This window comes from Anneissia japonica, unplaced genomic scaffold (assembly GCF_011630105.1).
Source record: "Anneissia japonica isolate Jap-2015-1 unplaced genomic scaffold, ASM1163010v1 scaffold640_len1575945_cov177, whole genome shotgun sequence".
In the NCBI taxonomy this organism is placed as follows: Eukaryota; Metazoa; Echinodermata; class Crinoidea; order Comatulida; family Comatulidae; genus Anneissia; species Anneissia japonica.
The window spans coordinates 1,391,248-1,401,857 of NW_022684376.1; the positions used below are offsets into that span (position 1 = coordinate 1,391,248).

Sequence of the window (10,610 nt, forward strand, 5' to 3'; positions counted from 1 at the left end):
AATTTTAAATTTAAGACTTGATTTTTGAATAGTTTTATTTCATATATTTCGCCAAAAACGTTAAAAAATACACAAATTACAAAAAGGGCAGGACCCTTGTAGGTGGCTGGATAAACTGAGAAGCAAGTTTTTTTTTTCCTCTGATAAGGTGAAGTCACCTTCAGTTTCTTGTTTCCTAATTGTATGGTTGTTTTATTGTACTCCCAAATGTTTCAGTTGGGTTCTATTTTTTCTTACATTGGTTGTACCAGAGAATTGTTATTTAGAAATAACAACTCCCTGGTTGTACCATGGAGGATTGAGTTCTGTCATGTTTTGCTATGCTGTGTGATTAGAGACAGGGCCCACTCTGTGTTGATGACGAACAAAACTGAAAGACTAACTACCGTAATTAAATGCTCGAATAAGCGCCGCGGCGCTTATAACATTTTTGGAGGCTTCAGTGCTGCGCTTATTCGAGAGCGGCGCTTATAACAAAAAAAATTGGCGAGGCGCTTCCATGCCCGTTCCCCATGTTACCTATTTCACGTATTCCTGTAGGCCTATAGTCTATATCATAGGTCCTATTATCATAAGGAAATGCTTGTCTTCATTTTGTTCATTTTAACACTGTGTCATTGTATTGTATAAACCCTGTTTCTCAATTTCTACACGCATCATATGACATTGGTGCGACGCTTATTTGAGAGCGGCGGCGCTCGTCTCCCATACAAGTACAAGCCACGCCCCCTCGGCTGAACTCGTTGTATTTAGCAACTACCGGAAAACAAAGCGGAAAATTTTAATCAGAACACGTGAGTTAGAACACCTGGGCCATGGAATTTGAAGTACATAATTATTTCATAACTTCAGACTTCTGAAGTTCTACGGAACGTCCGTAGGAGTTGCTACGGAAATATTGCCTAGGCCTAATTATGGACGTTTACGGAAATGAACAGACACTACGGACATTTCTGGGCCTAGGCCAGCTAGCCTATAACTAGGCCTAGGCCTATATGTTTACCATTGTTGAAAGCACCGACAGCTACAGTAGGCTAGGCCCTAGGACAATGATTTTTTCATCAGGACTATTTGGCTAGCCTACATCGTCCCACAGACCCTAGACTATATACATTATTGTAAAATTCGAGAAAAGTGCTCCGTCAGGTGCTACGGAATATTTTCATTTACTACGGAAACTAGGACGACATGGTATGGCGGAAATGCATTTGACTTTTGATTACCAGCCTAATAAGTCACAACACAAGTGTGCAGAATAACTACGGTCACTCATTTCACTATGATGGTGAGTACTTGTTATGCTGGTATTTTAAGTTATACTTGAAAATGGGCTGTAAAATCTTTCGGGAGCGGTGACTCCCATTTTTCATGCTTCTCCCTGGCCTAGATATAAACCCTGCCTAGCTAGAATACTAGGCTAGGCAGGAGGGGCGGGTGAAACTTGCCTATGTCCCCGAATAGAAAACTGGTAAATACTCGACAAAACAAAATGGCTGCATAGTTACCGGGATACACGCTGCGTAAACGAGGCTGCTTCAGATTGTGGCAGTATGGGTTTGGGTACGTGGGGGGAGGGGGTGGTATACTTATGTCCAGAATAGAAAACTGGTAAATACTCGACAAAACAAAATGGCTGCATAGTTACCAGGATACACGCTGCATAATCGAGGCTGCTTCGGATTGTGGCAGTATGGGTTTTTCTTAAAAAAATGTTTTCATCCAGTTTTGGAATTCTGTCTAAAGCCTAAAATAATTTTTTGACTTCAACATTTGTAAATATTGTAATTTTTATTTTCTAAAATTTAATCTAAATTATATTAACGCAAATGTTGTTGCGCTAAACTGACCAATCGGCCATATTTTTTTTGGTCACGTGCATAACTTAACGCTGATTAACGCATTCTGGTTTACATTAATATTCGTTGTCAACCAAGTCTATTTTACGAACCAGTCGAATAAAAATAACACTACGAAAATTTGTACTCAACGAAATGAACCAGTCGAATAGGCCCAGTGATTATAAAATGAAAGTACGCATAGATGGGCCCCTCAAGTACACCATATTCTGTAAAGTATATTAATTGGGCAGATGATACCTCAACTTAAAAACTAGCTGAAATTTTCATGGAAAATCGCTAGGAAAACAGGTGTTCAAAACTGTTAATAGCATATTCAGATGTAATGTTAGAGTTGTAGTTCGATTTAGGCCTACATACTTGCTTTATACAGAAGTCTCAAAGCACTTGAGGTGTGGACTAGCTCGTATAGTAACTTTCTTCTCCCCTTAGTAAGGGTCTCTTCATGTCTAAGCTACCCGGTCAACGAAAGGCTAATTTTCGGCAAAACCTGCACATCGGCCCTTATTTTCTAAAATGTGTAGTATCTAGGCCTAATTTTTCAATGGAGGATATATATTCCTGGGCACGGCCTTACTTTACAGTCTAGTACTACAGTCGTCAACCCATGGGTTGTGACCCAACTTTGGGTTGTGAGAGAATTTTAGAGGGTCGTCAGATAGCACCGAGTCTCAGAACAGAAAGTCTTAAATGTTAAAATAAACACATTAAAAATCAGAAAATTCCTCTTTGAAAACATCCAATTACAAAACATTTTATTGAAATTAAATAATTTGATAAAATGTTGGCTATTGTCTACAGTTTGTGTCAATGTTTGGCTGACTGTCATCTGATAGAATTGATGAGCTTGATAAAACATCGCTATGCCCGGGCAGTCCTCAAATCTTATTTCAGCGCGCCATTTGTTGAATAGTATTTGTGTTTCAAGATACAAAGGAATATTTGTTTTGGTCTTGTAGTCAAGTTTTAGAAATTTTACAGTGTTGTATCACTCATTTATAATCTCGGCTTCTTATTTGCCTACTCTTGAAGGAAACTTTGTTTTCGAAAAGAAGGTTTAAGTGCCTGCTAAAGTAGTGGGCAGTATGAAAACAGTACATGGCAAAGGTGATAGCGAAATCAGCAGTGAAATTGTATGTTCCCAATATTATATTGTGATGCGATATGAATGACCAAGTATTTTGTTTTTATGTTGAGCATTCTATTAGACGCATGTAGCACTGTCTCTTATACAATGGTTCTTTTTGCTCAAAAGATGTCAAAATACAGTAAAGTTCAACGATTTTTTTATTTTGAGACTGCACGTAACTTCTGTGATACAATGAAAAGTATATATTTGTCCACTTGATAGGCGTTAAACGAATTAACGAATTAAATTTCACTGTCTCACTAAACTATATTTAAGAACTATTTATAAGCATTTTAGTATATTTTTTCAACCAATTGCCACCATATTGTAGGTACTGTATGTGACAACAAATTTCAAATGCAAGGAATTCCTTTGCAGCTAGTACCATTTGAAAGAGCCTTAATTTGTACACGGGTCCCTCATCACAATATGCAGTCTTTTAACGCCAACATAATGTCAATGGCTGTCGAATGTCTGTAATCAGATGGCTAAAAGTACTAGTACCAGTAATGTAGCATTACATTGGTAACAAGATTATTGCCCTCCAAACAAATATCAACAAAGTTACAGAATTTAAGTAATTATCAATTATGCTTAATTTTGGTCCTTCAAAACCAATGTAAACCATAGAAAAAAATGCGAGCTTTTTCTTGAAATGTGATCAAAAACTGCTTTATTTTAGACATATATCAATAAAATAAAAAGCATTTGAAAGCATACAAGGACAAAAAAAGAATTGTAAAATTCAATCATTCATTAATTAAATAATAATTTAATTAATTAATTACAAGTAACTAATTACCATTATATATTATATATTTTAGACATAGGCCTACCTCAATGTATAAAAACGTGGTCAAAAAGATTCAAATACAAAAGTTTGGTGCACAAGGTATAACATAATACCAAAACTAGATATGGATAAATACTGTATATCAATTAACACATTAAAATTTGTTTCAGAGCAATATAAACATTGACTGCCAGACCTTTTTTTAAGGTTCCTTCCTGTGTGCCAAAACAAGTTAACATATCCAAACATACTTTTTTGAAATTTAATCCAATCATATATCATCAAAATGATGTGTTGAATAAATTGGCGGTAAAATATTAATTCGTTGACAGCACTGTGATAGCATTGTCTATGCCAAGTGCGATTTATCTTGTCCACTTTTTGCATGGGTTGGTATATATTCAAAGGGTACCTCCACTTTTCAAATTTATACACCAATTGGTTTTAATAATTTATGGTATTGAATTACTAGTTGGGACATACTGCTGATATACATAGCTACATTAGGCTCCTCCTATTTTCTGATAAAGAAAATTGCATTATTGTATTAAATTTATCCTCCAATAACATCAGTTACCAAAAATTGTCTACTTTTCTTTAATAATAATTTCTTACCATGCACAATGATAAGCTGATGGATATCTCCTACCTATGCCTCAAATAGCCTGTGCCTCAAATAGCCCATGCCAATTTGCAAAATAAGTAATAAAAGTCCTGAAAATTTAAATTGAAAGTGTGTAACATCAGTTTCCGTAGTGTTATATTTAGCTCCTCTTTTTAAATTTTGAAATTTAGAAATTGAAATTCATATCCTCTGTCATTTTCACAGTAAAGGGTGTAACTTTTTCCAACAGTGGTCAAAATTTCAAAATAGATTTCCATATACATTTCTACAAAAATCATATGTAGAAATGTCCAAATTATTTTAAAAATGTCATTTTGCAGCTTAATCTACATTAAAAACTTGACTAAAGCTGCTAAACCTGATAAATATGATCACTTTGAGCAAAAACAACATTTGATTTGCATTGCACAACAGAAATCATGTGCAAAGCAAAAACATTTTAATTACCATTTTTCAATTGTTATTATAATGTAGTTCATAGAAAAACATTTTTTCTTTGTCAAGAACTGAATTGGTCTTTCAGTATTTTTATGTAATTCCTCATATAACATGAACAATTTATACTAAGATAACATTTTTTAAAGTTCATTACCTATTGCAAAAGGGAATGTGAAGTAAAACATAGTGTACAGATAAACTTTAGTTAGGGTTACTTACCAATGCTAATTTCAAAGAAATTGCATTTGTTATACGAAAGATGTAATTTTCAGGATCACATGTTTGGGAGACTTCAGTTAACAATAACATAGGTTTCGGAGGATTCAAATATGTTAACATATGATATAAGCTATTTTTTTTCAGATAAAATTAAAAAAAACAAAACCAAACTTTATTATTAATAAAAAGTCTAAATGTAATTTATTTAACATAATGTTTGCAAATTGCTATTACATTGGTTACGTCAACAAATTACGCTTACCAGTGCGTCCTGTCTTATGTTTGGTAGTTAACATTAGGGATAGCAACATCCCATACTGGGTTGTCATTCTATGGAAATATATAGTAAGAGTAAAATTTAAAATGCATTTCAATTAAACTGATTTGTTGTATCAAAGTTGAAGCTCATGAAAGTGTAGAGGTTTCAAGTTAAATGGCACATGCTTTGGAGACCTCAAACATGTTAACATACAGTCACTATTTAGTTATACTTTAATACTGTCTAATACCAAACTTAACAATTATTCCCGAACTAAACAAACTACAAGGTTGTTGCTGTAGAAAACTATAGGTGGGTAATAGGCATCTTAACATTCCAAAGAAAAGGGTGGTGGGTGATAACATTGGTAAACTCTAAATCACAGGTGGGCAAAGTGATAGAAAACCCCTTGTTTTTTACGGCCCGATCACCTCTAAAAATTAATATTAAAAATGAGAATCAAATGGCATAAGAGCAGTGCATGAAGGTTTTTGGAAGCACACTTAAAACATCAAAGCTAGGTTTTGGCCCTCAAACTGGTTTTTATGCACACCCCTACTCTAATAAAGAGTGGATTTTAAGAATGGAAGTGTAGGTTAATTAAGTGTGGGTGGAGAGCCATGAAATTAGGTTTAGACTGGATGGAAAACTTCAAGGCTGAGTGACTTCACCCTCCTCTCCCCTCCCCATAACTACATCCCTGAACATGCATACTATATAATCTTTTATTATTTTTATTAAAATTGCAAATTGCAATTGCAAATTTATAAATGTCCAATATGCAATACAAGTAGATTTCCCGTACAATTAAAAATCGCAACGGTACTGGATTTAGTCTCTGAGTTTGTGTTTCAAACAGGTCATTTCATTCGTAGAAGCCTTTTGATGAAGAAAGTGTACCTTTTTAAGAAGGGTTACCTAGGTTAAAACTTACTCTGGGTATATAAAATTGATTATAAGCTTGAATTGTTAATCTTATTATGTAAGGCATACAGTACTACAGTATGTTCACGTTTAATTTTATTTACAAGTTGAATTATATAAAATTCAAATTCAATGTTGTAAATATATAGTTATCTAATTTGCTTTTGAAAAATCTAAAACTTATTTATTACAGGATTGTTAAACTTGCCATATTTCCTCACTTTGTAGTGCTTTAGATAAATTTTGAATTGGTGCTATATAAATATTTGTTATGATTTTAATATTTATCATATCATTTATGATTTGTATATTTATAATTATTAGTATTATCATATTTTGATTAAAGACCAAAGTTTGTGATGATTTACTATCTAAAATTGCACATAGTTCTTGAATATATCACAGAATCATTCTGTTAGGTGCCTTAACATTATTTAAGACATTTTTTTGAGTTCCTAATGTCCATTAAAATATCGTAAAGAAAAACTTTAACTAACACACATCTACAAAATATTGGACGAGGACTTTTCACACTACAAAAGCAACACATTCATTATTCAAATTTTGTTAGTACAGCACAGTGGAAGAAGCAGAGTAAGGCAGGAGGTAAAGGTAGGAGAATAACCCATAACTTGCAGCGTCATTGTGCTGAATTGCGTATGGGCGTGGTCCGTGACTACCTAGCAGCCGTAAGAAGGCGCTTCTTGGTAGATACATGTTCATATCATTCCACAACGATGGGCTGAAATGAACCATAACATCGGGGTAGCCCCCTACTCTTCCGAAAGATGCAATGGGTTCTTTAAAGTGCACACGAGCCAGATGATACACTGAACCTCCATCTTAAGTCCTTATCTGAGAAGACTTGGTTCTACCAACCGAACCATGGGCGAGGAGCGGCTGGAACCAGCGCCGATGTTAAGGCTGTAGCTGGCGGCGCCCCTGCCTTACTGCTCGATCACTCGACTCGCCTAAATATAACGGAATAATATATATAAATTGACCATATTAAAGATAATTTAATACATTGACAAATAAGAAATGTCTACATCTATCACAAATTTAGCAAGTATTGTATTATCAATATAATGTATATATATATCAATATAGTTATCAAGTTAGTTATATATACATCAATATAGTTATTGCCAGTCATTGAAAGTAAGTTTGATTATTCATTCACATGTTTAGTATGGCTACTTACTGGTTTAAATGTCCTGTTTGTTTTTACTGAATGTCTAAATCTAAGTGTAAGTGTAGATTAACACTAAATATCCTACAACACACTCAAGCCAAGGATGTATACTTCCTTGCTTAACTCTTCTATATATTATTCTTAACTACTTTTTGAAAATTTAACTTTTGCTGAAACCAGGCTGACAATTTTGAAGTTGGTTCCATGATTAAAATGAAATGCAAGCATCATGAGTGTGTCCACCATCATAGGCGTCCCTAGGCATCTGTCCATGCTTGAAAGTGGGGGATGAAAGGGGGAAAAAGAGGCCTTACATCTGTTTACGTTGAAAACTTGTTACTTGCGACAAATCTTTAGTTACCTAGTTCAGAGAAAGCCACGCACATCAGTTTATATCGAATTTAGATTGCAGAATTATAAAACTCTGGAAAATATGGAATGCCATTGGTGCCAAAATTGATTTATTTTTAGTAGTTTTTACTGATTAAAGCCAAAATTTAGGGACTGGAATCCATAAAGGCCCTTGGCATTAGGGTATCCATAAAGGGTGTTGATCTATGCTTGAAATTGTGGTAATGAATGGAAAAAAAGAGGAAGCCTTGTGCCATGCCCCGGTGGGGGCCAAGGGTGCAGATCTGTTTTGAAGGGTGAGGGACATTTTGTTAGAACACACCCATCTCAACCCCATAATGTTTGGGGTGATGTGCAAAAACTTGAAGAAATAGTACTCTCTAGATGACTGGCAATGACAATCTTATATAGTAAAATTCATCGTCATCAATATCACCCTTATAGTCAAAATGAAGTACCAACGAATGTCTCATGATCTTTTATCAGCGATTTTCAGCAACCAATCTAATTATTAATTAATGTGTGATGTACCATAGTAGATTTACTTTAAAACATTGTCTTTGATGTATTTACTTTACTTTACCTACTTCAAACCCTGAGTTCAGATTAACCTCAGCCGCTACATCAGTGGTTACCAACCTGGGGTCCAAGAAAAATAATTGGGGGTCCGCCAAGTCGATGGGGTCCGCAAAAAATGTGAGGGTCCGTGAAAGATGGGGGTCCGCTAGATTATTAAAACAACTTTTTCATGATGCCATTTTTTTTTTCATGTCTTACAACCACAGTGAGATCATGCCTTGACAATAATTAAATACATTTGACAAGCATGACTTAATTCACTGGTCTACTTCTTGAATACTTACCTGGATAGTTTTTTGAGGGGTGTTCTCGAGGGAGAAAGAATAGGCAATTAGTCGGTTTATCCAGGTAATTATCCACTCATAGACTACCAACATCACCATTGATTTGTGTATTTTAACTGGCATTATATTTTAATAATATTTGATTGGCGATCTGATAGAATCTTTTAAATTAGTTTTTATATATACTTTTATGTAAAGATGTTTAGTATACAAGATCCACTTGATAGTGGCAAACCATATATATATATTGATTCCGTGTATTCTCCTGTATTGCTTTTAACTATATATTAAATAAATTTTATGAATCAGGAGGGAACCCTAAATTTGACAAAATCAAAAGTAAATGGGGGATATTAACAGAATATTACATTTGACAGGTTAAAAGATTCCCACACAAATAAAATATGAGTGGTACTGGGTATCTTGGTTTAATAGAAATGAACTAACTAAAACTGAATACAAAGAAATTCGTCCAGTATCAACCATGCCTGCTAGAGCTCATGGACTACCTAAATTACATAAAGATTTTGATAATATTCCACCCCTAAGACCTATTATTATTAAGCCCTCTAACGGTTAATGACTTTGTCCTTAAAGATTCTTTTGATGCTGCTGACCGCATTAAAGCTATACCAAACAATTTATATAATTTAGGTTACCGTTTTGTATCTTTTGATGTTGAATCTCTGTTTACAAATGTTCCCCTTACTAAGGTAATTAATATAATTCTTGATAGGGTTTACAATAAGAAAGTGATATCTACTAACCTTAAGAAAAATTTGCTAAGGAAACTACTTAGAGATTGCTGTACTAAAACTGTATTTACATGTAATAATGAATTTTATAAACAAACTGATGGTGTCTCAATGGGTTCGCCTCTTGGCCCAGTTTTAGCTAATATTTTAATGACTGAACTAGAAGAGTCTATTGTTCCTAAACTTATTGAATCAGGTACTATTAAGTTTTATACTCGTTTTGTTGATGACACGCTAGTATTAGCTAAGCCCAATGATTTCCCGCAAATTCTAAGCTACTTCGATGCTTTTCATAGGTCAGATAAATTTTACTTTTGAATCATTTGAAAACAGTGACACGGTACACTTTCTGGATTTACAATTTAATAACAGTGTAGGAAGCATGAGTATATATCGTAAAAATACACATACAGGTCAATATGTCCATTATGATAGCTTTGCTCCATGGAACCATAAGTTCTCCTGGATTCGAAGTTTAGTTTCTAGAGCCCACAGATTGTGTATTTCTGATAAACTTCAAACAGAGCTTAGTAACATCAGGAAGTTTATGTCTTGGAAAGGGTACCCTTTAAAAGTTGTTAATAATGTACTTAAGAAATTAAATGAACCTAAATGTATACATAGGCCTACAGATGATAGCTTGATTAAGATTTGGGTTAGATTGCCTTATCTAGGAAAATCAGGTGAGTTCATTTTACGTAGATGTTTAAATAAGGTAAAGAAACATTTAATTAAAGAGGTAAAATTCGTAACTTTATGGCAGTATAAAAATGTTTCTCATTTTATATCTACTAAGGATCAAACCCCTAAGGAGTACAGAAGTTCTGTTGTCTATCATTTTAAATGCCCAGGCTGCAATAGTGATTATATTGGTAAGACAGATAGGTGCTTAATAACTAGACTTAAAGAATATTCTTCACGATCTGATAGTGTTATATTTGATCATGTTAAAAACTGTGAGGCATTCCAATATGTTTTAGGATTACAGGGTATACAGTACTTGAAAATGATAATGTTGTCTGTAATGTAAGTAATAAATTAGGTTTAATATTTTCTAGTACTAACATTATTGACAGCTCCCGAAACTGGTCTATCCTATTGTTTAAAGAAGCGTAACAATGGGCTCAGAGCTTCAAAAGAGCTTTCTTTGTTTTTGTAGGTTTTTTGTAGGTATCTTTGATCATTAGAGTAAGAATGCTTTGA

At 34.1% G+C, this 10,610-nt stretch overlaps 1 long non-coding RNA gene across 1 annotated transcript in view; it reads left to right on the forward strand.

Moving 5' to 3' along the window:
• The first annotated feature begins 886 nt into the window (after positions 1-886).
• Positions 887-10,610, forward strand: part of LOC117104949 — a 19,688-nt gene continuing 9,964 nt past the window's right edge. The window contains exon 1 of the long non-coding RNA XR_004444839.1: positions 887-1,285. This is a non-coding gene — a long non-coding RNA (uncharacterized LOC117104949). The remainder of the gene's footprint in view (positions 1,286-10,610) is intronic.